The sequence below is a fragment of the Chenopodium album genome, chromosome 9 (assembly GCF_948465745.1).
Source record: "Chenopodium album chromosome 9, dcCheAlbu1.1, whole genome shotgun sequence".
NCBI classification, from domain to species: Eukaryota; Viridiplantae; Streptophyta; class Magnoliopsida; order Caryophyllales; family Amaranthaceae; genus Chenopodium; species Chenopodium album.
The window spans coordinates 7,551,548-7,561,560 of record NC_137842.1 but is presented as its reverse complement, the minus strand read 5'-3'; positions in this window follow the sequence as shown (position 1 = coordinate 7,561,560).

Genomic DNA, 10,013 nt, shown 5'->3' with positions numbered 1-10,013 from the left:
CCAAAATAAAATAAAATAACATAATAAGTAATTATAAGATAAGAATATGTATAGTTGTTAGGTTGATTTATCTACAAGTTTGCCTTTAATAGTTTATTGATAATGAACATTAGAGTGATGACCGTAAGTCCCTAACGGTTAAATTTTTAAGGAGCGACAACTGTATAGTTGTTGGTGGGAATTGAACCACTGTCTCCCGCAGAATGCTTTCAATCCCTAAATCACTGATCCATAGTTAGCATATATCTATATTTGTTGCAGTATATATTACTTATTTATTTGTAAATTTGAGGCTCCAACTAAATTTGGGTCGCAGCCACACAGGCTGCACAGGGTAAAGTCCGACCATGGTAGTATATATATTTAAGAAAAAAAAAAAGTAGAAGTTTAATTCTAAAAAGTCTTTTGTTTGTGTTAATATGTAAGAAGTGGAAGTTATTTGTAGATTATTAAACAGATACACAAAGTTTAAGGAATAAAGATTTGGAGTGTTAGATAATATAAAATAGATATATTTTGTTAAGAAAAATATAATATGATTTTTAACATTAATGCCGTTTGGTTAGGGTATTTATCAGAGTGAATGAGAATCAACTGCCCATAATCCCTTTGTTATTATTTGTTTGGCATTTTTCCCCATTCTCTTTACTCTCTCTATTCCCCCAAATCATTTCAACTTGATTCTCCATCCTCTCTAGGTGTTTCCATTCCCTTTTAGCTAGATTTTAGTGTGTCAGTTGTGTTACTTATTGAAAAATAGGTATTTATTTAGTTACTCTGCCTACTTTAGCATTATCAGTAACTTTTTTTAGCTTCCGAATATTATTTTCATTAAAATAGGTTATAATTATATTAAGTTCCATCTCACGCGCAGTTTTTACAAAATTTTATAACAAATAATAATGTTAATTCAAAATCTACCAAAAAAATAATCCTCATATTTTTGAACTGAAATTGAAAAGGGTTGAATCATAATTTATATCTAGAATTGAGGTTCGAATCAAAATGTAAAAGATATAAATTAATACTTTATACAATAAAAGATATGGAAAATATGTGAATATTTTTGTTAGGAAATAAATACTACAATTATATGATTTGGTGAATATTTTTTTTTATAAAGTGAATCATAAATATATTAAAAAAAATTAACTTTTTAAGGTAGTGAATAAAAAAAAAATGTTTTGAAGGGAAAAAAACTAAAAACAACACCAAGAAGTGACACGTGTCATTCTTGGTGTCTGTTTTAGTATTATGTTATTGATATTATGTATTTTCTTTTAAATATGCAGCTCTTTTCCTACTCAACATGCTTTTCGTTAGCATGTTCTGGCGGTACATACCACCAATCTGGCTGTATCGTGCGTCTTTTGCGGAAGGTTTTTTTTTATTTTTGCTTTTAATTGTTACAATTTTATAATTTGCTTGTTTAATATTTGACTAATATTTGACTAATATTTGTTTTTAGATCATATGCAGACACAACGACTATATATTTCTACATTAATAAGCATCATGTTGCGAATTAGTCTGAATGTTTGTATTTAAACATTCTTTGTAAGTAAACGCATAAGATAAACCTAGAGTTGATATAAGACACACTATCAATAAGCTCTCGAGTTGATATAAGTTTCACGTAATTTGTTAATTTAAAACTAATTTAATAAAATTTATTTTATTAATTTTTCATGTTTTATTAACTAATTTTATTTCAAGTTGCAAACATGAAGTATCATGTATTATAGAAAGAATTTATTAGTCTGTTTGGTAGATGGTAATGAAAATAAGTTAGTATCTAAATTTACAAAAAAAAAAAAATAAATAAATTTGAAGGTTAATTCTCAGGGTAATACTAACTCATCTCAAATTTAACATTTTCCTAAAATTCTCATTCCCTTTAATATCTCTTTTAATTACAATACAAAAAAAGACTTAATTAATGTTTCGTCAAACTAAAAGTTATAATACCCTAAATTTTTTAGTATATTTAGTCAACAATTTTGCTAGTATAAACTTTTAAATTTATAATTTATTTTCAAATATATACAAGTATTAATTATTTTCTATTTTCGGATTTTATAAAAAAAAATTAATTTTTGATAATTGCAGAAACTGGTTTAAAAGCTGATAAATTTTTTTTTGAAAATTTGTTATCGAGCTTACAGCTAAACAACTAAAAATTTAAAACCCCTTAAACTCAAATCTCGTTACCGTAGTTTAACTCCCAAAAAACACCATCATCTTCTCTCATTTAAGTTATATCCTAAATACTTCAACTTTGTCTTTCACAATCAAATCATATAATCTACCATTAATATATTACCGAAAGATTTTCATAAAAAAACATTGAATTATAAAAAAAAAAAAAAAAAAAAAAGGTGGGGAAAGCTAAAAAGTTCGGTAATGGAGGATGGCAGGGGTAGTTATACTTTTGAAGTAACTTGTTATTTTTAGACTATAGAGTTAACTTTGTGTTTTTTTTTTAAAAAGAAAAAGTACTATGTTTTGGCTCTTGATAATATATACCTTATATACAAGTATATTTTGAGGAGTAGTGTACGATATTACTAAGTTACACCCGTTTATTTGTTTATTGTAGACGGAGACTACTAGGTGAACGTTTCGGAAGTTGATTACATCGAGTTTTTACGCACGATCTAGGTAATTTTCAATGTTCATCATCCTTAGAATCCCATAAGGAAATTATTTTGAATTATTGTGTGACAACTATGTGTTTATGTAATTATATGTGATGAGTGTGTTATCGTATGATATTATGGAATTATATTTAATACTAGTTTTCTATATTTTGTGTACTAGTATAATCAAAAATTTGATTAATTGGTATCATATGAGTTTTTAAAATAATTAAAAGCTTGGGAATTGGATGATTGATTATATGTGATTGATGGTCTCTAAGACCTATTAGGAAACGAGTTGTAATTAGTATATCATGTAGAATGACTATGGTCTAATAATATTAAAATTAAAGTATTGTTACTTGGGATTAAATTGATTTGTGCAATACTTGAGTACAGTGTAATCAGATGATTTAATCTAATAAAATGTACAGTGAAATTAAATCTAAGAAGGGAAATGAAACCCGAAAGGGTGAAAAATAGGTTGCTACTAGTAGTTATGGTTGCTATTAGTTGGTTTAAATTATTGTATATTATTTTTAGTCTTTCTCCTAATCATTGGGTATTAGTGAGGGATATGCACACTAGGGACATTTTGTTTTATTTTATGGCCATTTGGGGTTATGCGCGACCCTCTGTAAAGTATGTGGTGATAGGGACTAGTACCGGCTTACTGACATTCTCTTTCCCTTTTCTAACTAAAGTAATAAAGTGTCATGTGACAATTTGATTTTGGCTTAATGTTATAATGTCTACGAGACTGTCACTAGTAGAATAAACGTAATGGGAAGCCCCAAATGGCAAGCAATTTGATATATCCGCTTGCCATTTCCCCGATTTTTAATAAAAAACCTAAAATAAACAAATGGCAAGCGGTTTGGGGTGAACAGTTTGCCAAAATGTAAATGGCAAGCGGTTTAAACCGTGAACCGCTTACCATTTGTATGAGAAACCCTAAAAAAAAACCCAGCTATTTATTCTCTCTCCTCCCCTTACCCCTTAATTCTCACGCTCTCTCTCCTCCCCTTACCTCTCAATCTTGACAGGGTAAAGTCGTATCCCCTAATCAAAAGTAATTACCTAAATCCTCTAACTAAAGTAGATAGGGAAGTAGGGTCGAACTCCACAGGGAAACAAGTCTTTCTACTCCTAATCAATTATTATAATTTAAATTATCTAAGTAACCAATTGCACCAAATTTTGATCCTACCTTTTTTTATCATCACTATTAATTATTTTTTATTACTATAATTATTGTTTTTTTGCAAATAATAATTATTATTTTGCTAATTATTTTTATAAACTTAATGACGTTTGTTTTATTACATAAAATGAAGGAAACGGGAAATAATAATGATTTTTATTCATAATTTCCAAAATACATGTTACAATTTGTACTTCTAAATTACTAAATTACAAAATATTGAAGTACAACTAACACTACATACATTTCTACCCTGCTCCACCGAAGTAATTTTCGATTTTTTACTTATGGATTAACAAGCAAATTAATACAACCATTAGGAGGACCACTAGCCCCACAATGTACATGAAATACACCCTTATCATCCTCATGTCTTCCTCAAAGGTGAAGACAGGCTGATCTTCCTGGTTTTCTTGAAACATGGTGGTTGAGTTTAATGGTGGTTTTTGTTTGATTTTTTCGGGTAAGGAGGAAGATGGAAGAAGATAAGAATTAAGTGGTGAGTGGAGATTTTGGATAAGGGTAATTTCTTTTTATAGTAAAAGTAAGTATTTTAGACCGTATTTTTATACGTATATGTATAATAATCGTATAGTATAAAGTACAATATTTTTTGTCTCGCCATGGGAATATGTCATTTTCCTTATAAGCAAGTATCGTTTAACCCTTTAGAGTATAGTAAGTATATTAATATGTTCACTTAGACAGTTAGAATTTTTTTATTTATTTATTTTTTTATCTGTGCACTACCCTATTATATGACCAGTTTACCTAAGCTATAAAGTCCACTACTCTAAAGACTCATGTCCAACCAATATAGGGAAATGACAAATATTTCCACACCTAAATGAGTACTACATGTTATAGTGCTAAAGGGGCCCCCTTTTATGTACGCTTGTTATAATATCTTTGTCCCGCAGTTAATACTTGATCCGATAAATACAAGTTCGGACCTAACCTGTCCATATTTATCTAGGTGTTGTATGGACGAGAGTAAACGAGGGATACGTATTTATAATTGTGTATAATTGTGTATGTTTGTTATTTAGATGAATAGTTTTTTCGGCGATAAAATAGGATCGTGTTTTTTTTTTTTTTTTTTTTTGTGCCTTTATGAGATTTCATCCACAATCTGACATTCATGTAGATGCTATCCGTTTTTTTTTACTTTTTTTTTTTGTTGTTGTTTGTTTTTTTTTTCTCTTTGTTTTGTTCTTTATTTTGTTTTTTTTTTCTTTTTCTTTTTCCTTCTCTGATCTAGTTTGTGTATTCCTTCTTCAGTTTTGATAAGCAATTGTCAATAGTGAATTAACGTCACCTTTTTTTTAGTCCCCACGGTTAATATTGTATCCAATTGAAAATAGTATAGTGCACCCGGGTGCATCATGCGCATGGTGCACCCGGCAAGAACATTAGGCTTATTTTAAAGAACATGAGAAGAAAAAAAAAGAACATACGAGGAAAAAGAACATGCTAGTATTTGAAAAAGAACATGCATAATAGTGTTCAACACAAGAACATGTTTGTGTTTGACAAAGAACATGGCCTCCGAAAAGAACATTAGACATATTTTAAAGAACATGGAATAAAAAGAACATGTTAGTGTTTGAAAAAGAACAAGCCAGTGTTTGAAAAAGAACATGCTAGTATTTGAAAAAGAACAAGCATAATAGTGTTCATTAAAAGAACATGTTTGTGTTTGACAAAGGACATGACCTCCGAAAAGAACATTAGGCATATTTTAAAGAACATGGAATAAAAAGAACATGTTAGTGTTTGAAAAAGAACAAGCTAATGTTTGAAAAATTAACCTTGATTGGTTATCTTCCAGTTGGCTTCAATTCATTACTATTCTTCTTTCTCCTCTAATTGTTCTTTTTTTGAACAACTTGTACTTTATAGCTTTAATTATTATTTTTTTTTTTTAAAAAAAAACCCAAATTCACAAAATTAAACACTTTAACTTTAAAATTATTGAAAAAAACAATTTGCACGTACAAAATTTATACTTACATTTTACTTGAATCCACCATTTGTTTAAGTTTGAAGGTTGAATTGTTGAAATAAGTTCAATTTTTTTCTTGGGTTTCACTTTGAAGATGAACAATTTTGCTATTTTGAATTTTTTTTGAAAAATAAAAAAAGATAGAGAGAAAAGTTATGGAGAGAGAAAATGAGTACTTTGGAAATGATTTTTACCCAAATTCATTGAAATTCTTAAATGAAAATGATGGTGTAAAGGAGAGTAAAAATTGGCAGCAAGAAAGAGAGTGATAGGAAGGGAAAGAGGAGTGAGAAATTGCAGGAGAAGAGAATAATGGATTTGCAGTTGCAAGAAAATAAAAACATGTTCATTTTTTACCCATGTTCTTTTAAATATACTAAATGTTCTTTTGGGTGCACCAACCACAAATTAGTATCCAATAAATTTCAATTTGGACCAATTGCATCAATATTTATCTGACGCTAGTTGGGACAACTAGATTTCAGACGTGTCATGTATTGCATTTCACTATTCAAACACTATTTGACACTATTCCATATAGTAATTTCTGTTATGATAATTTACTTTGCCGACGTGAGTATGACTTCCGTTTTATTTGTTGTTATGTTGTTTTGATCTAGTTTTGTATCTTTTGTCTTTTTTTTTTACGACTATGATAAATATAAATTTGTGTTTTAGTAGAGTAAAGTAAGATAAGAGTTCACCTTTTTTTTTAAAGGTTATCCGGTCAAGGGAATATATTTTACTCTTGACCACCTTAAATTTATGTTGTATGGCTTAATATTGTATGATGTATTTTCACGTTGACCATGTCAATCTTATGATTTTATATGATCTACTTTTTTTAGTAAGGGTTATTATTTGAAATGCTCGTATGTATAAAGTTTTGTCGTATGTTCAGATGTTCTGGGGTAAATTTATATGTACTATCTAATAAGGGCCGGGGTTATTTCTCTTTTTACTTTTTTTACTAACTCTGAGATATTTTGTCCAACCCTATTAGTATTGTAACCTAATGTCTTTGTGTATCTTTTAGAGCTGACATCTCAAAGCTGACTTTTTTATTATAAATGTTTTTTTTAACACCTTGGTGAGTATAATAGTGACTAATTAAATTTAGGCACTCTTTTATTGTATACCATGTGAGTATTATTTTTTTTTTTTTTTGAGTTATGACACGACTATATATATATATATACCATGGCATTTTAGAACTATTTTTTTATTATTATGTGAATATTAGAGTTGGTTTTATTACGGTTTTCTTTATTTTATCAGTTTAAGCGTTGCAAAACAGATTAGCAAGTTTGTTACATGTAAAACAAGAGAATTTAATATCAAGATTCTCATTATTACCAAAATCTTGATATTTACCAAAATAATCCTGGAATTTTAATTTATTTACTTTCTTTTATTTACAAATTAAACTCTTTATTTTCCTATAAATACCCCCCTAATTTTCAAGTTTTAGACATCAAAAAATTATTACAACTTCTCTCTCTAAAAATTCTCTCTAAAAATTTCTCTTCTAATCTTTGTTTTAGTTAAAATCTCTCTAATTTAGCTTTATTTTTAAGTTATTAGTTTATTAAAAGCATCTTATAATTAAGTTGCTACTTATATTTTTTTATTTAAGTATTGTTATTATCTTTAATTCCTATAAAAAAAACACAAAAAATATTTCAAGTTCAAGTATTGTTGTTATTATTATCTTTGTTAAAAATATTAGTTTAATTGCTCAAGTATCCTAGTCTATATTAAAAAAACCAAAAAAAAATTCTTTCTTAAGATTTAGTTTTATTTTTCAAGATTATTTTCTATAATAAAAAAAAATCATAAAAAAAAGGTTCTTTAGCTTTGTTTTGCATTAATTTCTTTTAATATCTCAAAATTCCAAAAAAAAAAAAATCACTTAGTCTCTTTATTACACTTTAACTAAGGAGTAATCATCTTTTCATTCTTGATAAGTAAGTAGGGTTATCCAAAATAATTGCTACATCTAGTTCAAGGTATTATCTTTATTCCTTTCTTAATTTCCTTAATTATTATTATTATGCTAACTAATGTGTTTGTTTTCATGTGGTGTTACCAATAGGGGTAATGACGATATTAGGTGCTAAATTAGCCCTAAATCTTTCATTACTCCACATTAGAAAGCCAAGCCTATTGGTGAGGTGATAGGTTACAAAGTGGGGGGTTAATTGCATTTTGCATTGTATCTCTTTATAATGCATTTTAAATATGAAAGGTTAATGCATTCACGTGACTACCTAATATTTTTTTTTTAAAAGAATGATGTATTTCTTAATGTGAACTTAAAGACCTAAAGAATTAAGAGTTTAAGCAAAGGTTGTTCAAGAGTAAAGAACTACTTACCACGTCCCAAAGATGGCCTATTAAAGAACCTTTACGACCAGAATCAGTTCTAGTTCTTTAACTCAAGTGATAGAAATTTTCAAGAGCTTTCCAACCATGTCTAACAATAATTTTTTTTGATTTTTCTATGATTTTTAATGATTTTTTTAGTTCAAGCTATCAAAAAGATGAAATATGCACGTTTTTCTCTTAATTACTTTTTTAAAAAATTTTATTATTTTTTTTAAGAACCTAATGGTGGTATGAAACCTATATTACACTATATTATATATATATACTTCTTAACTTATGAAGTTTTAATGAAAATATTTTTAATCTTATTTTTAAAATGATTTTAGAAATAAGAGTTTTAACAAGCCTTAATTCTAAGTGTTATTTTAAGAAACTTTAATCTTATTTTAAAGATGACTTCAGAAATAAGAGTCTTTAATTCTAAATGTTGTTGTTTTTAAAATCTTTAATCTTAGTATCTAAGATACCTTTTGAAATAAATGATGTCTTAAGGACTTTAATTTTCTTTTAAGACTTTAGAAATAAAAGTTTTAACAAGCATTATTTTCTTTTATAATTTTGTGAACCTTCTTATTTCAAACCCTTTTGTGAACAAGAATGAATCATAACTTTGATTGTTTGTTTTTTTAGGTAATGATAGTTAATATGAGGTTATGGCCTCATTTCCAAACATGAGGTTAAGATTAATTATTTAGCCATATAAGGTTGTAACAATTATCCATCTCCATGAAAATAAGCTTACATTCCATTATAATTACCCGATGGATTAATTGACAATCAGATATGATTAAATAGTTTATTGTTCCCTTTTATTTGGAAGTAAGGCCTTGACAGGTGTTGTGTTTTACTTGGCCAATGCCATTAAGCCTAAACACATAACCCTTAAAACTTTACAAAAATTATCCTTGAGTGAATTTAAACCCAAAGTGAGATTATATAGTGAACCCTTACAGTTTTGCTCAAAAAAATACCTTGACCCACTAAAAAGTCGTCAATTGGGACGCATTTGTTGAATTGTCTTATTCAAAAGACATTTTTGGTGATCACTAATCGGGGTGATTTTCCTCAACCAAGGTGGTTCGTTTTACTTTTATGAGTGAATCCGTCAAAAATCACTAAAATTCCACTTACGAAAATGACATTTATGTCAACAACCCAAATTAAAAACCCAATGGAATTGGTTATTTAAAACATGGCATCTGTCCGAACTACGAAAGTTTTGATTCGTGAGTGAATTCAAAATCTCACTATGATCGGTACGTAGTGCAACTTTGGTGCTCAAACCTACCTTGTATTAATTATTTTTTTTATGTGGTTAATATGTCTTAAAACTTGATTTTTGACAACGCAATAGTAAGAGCCCGTTCCATAGAACGGAAGAGAAGACGAGTTCCAGACGTTCGATTCTCTTAACCTAGACCCCGAACCCTGTGCCTTATTTCCTATTATGGAGTTAGCAATTGATTTTTATTAAGTTTTAATTTCTTAAAATTGACTGTTCTAAAATCCGTCCTTATTCGGATAAAAATAAGGTGACGACTCTAAGTTTTGTTTATAAGTCTTATCAGACACCTAAGTAGAACCATTTATAGACTAATTTTTGTCCACTAAAAACCAGGTACCACACCAATATTTATGATTAAATAATAAACTAAACTACGGAGATCAAGAATAAGGAGAAAATAATATATAAAAGGATCTAGGGCATATCTTCACCAATAAATAATATTCCAGGGTAGAATATAATAATCATTCATCAATGCATATATTAATCAGA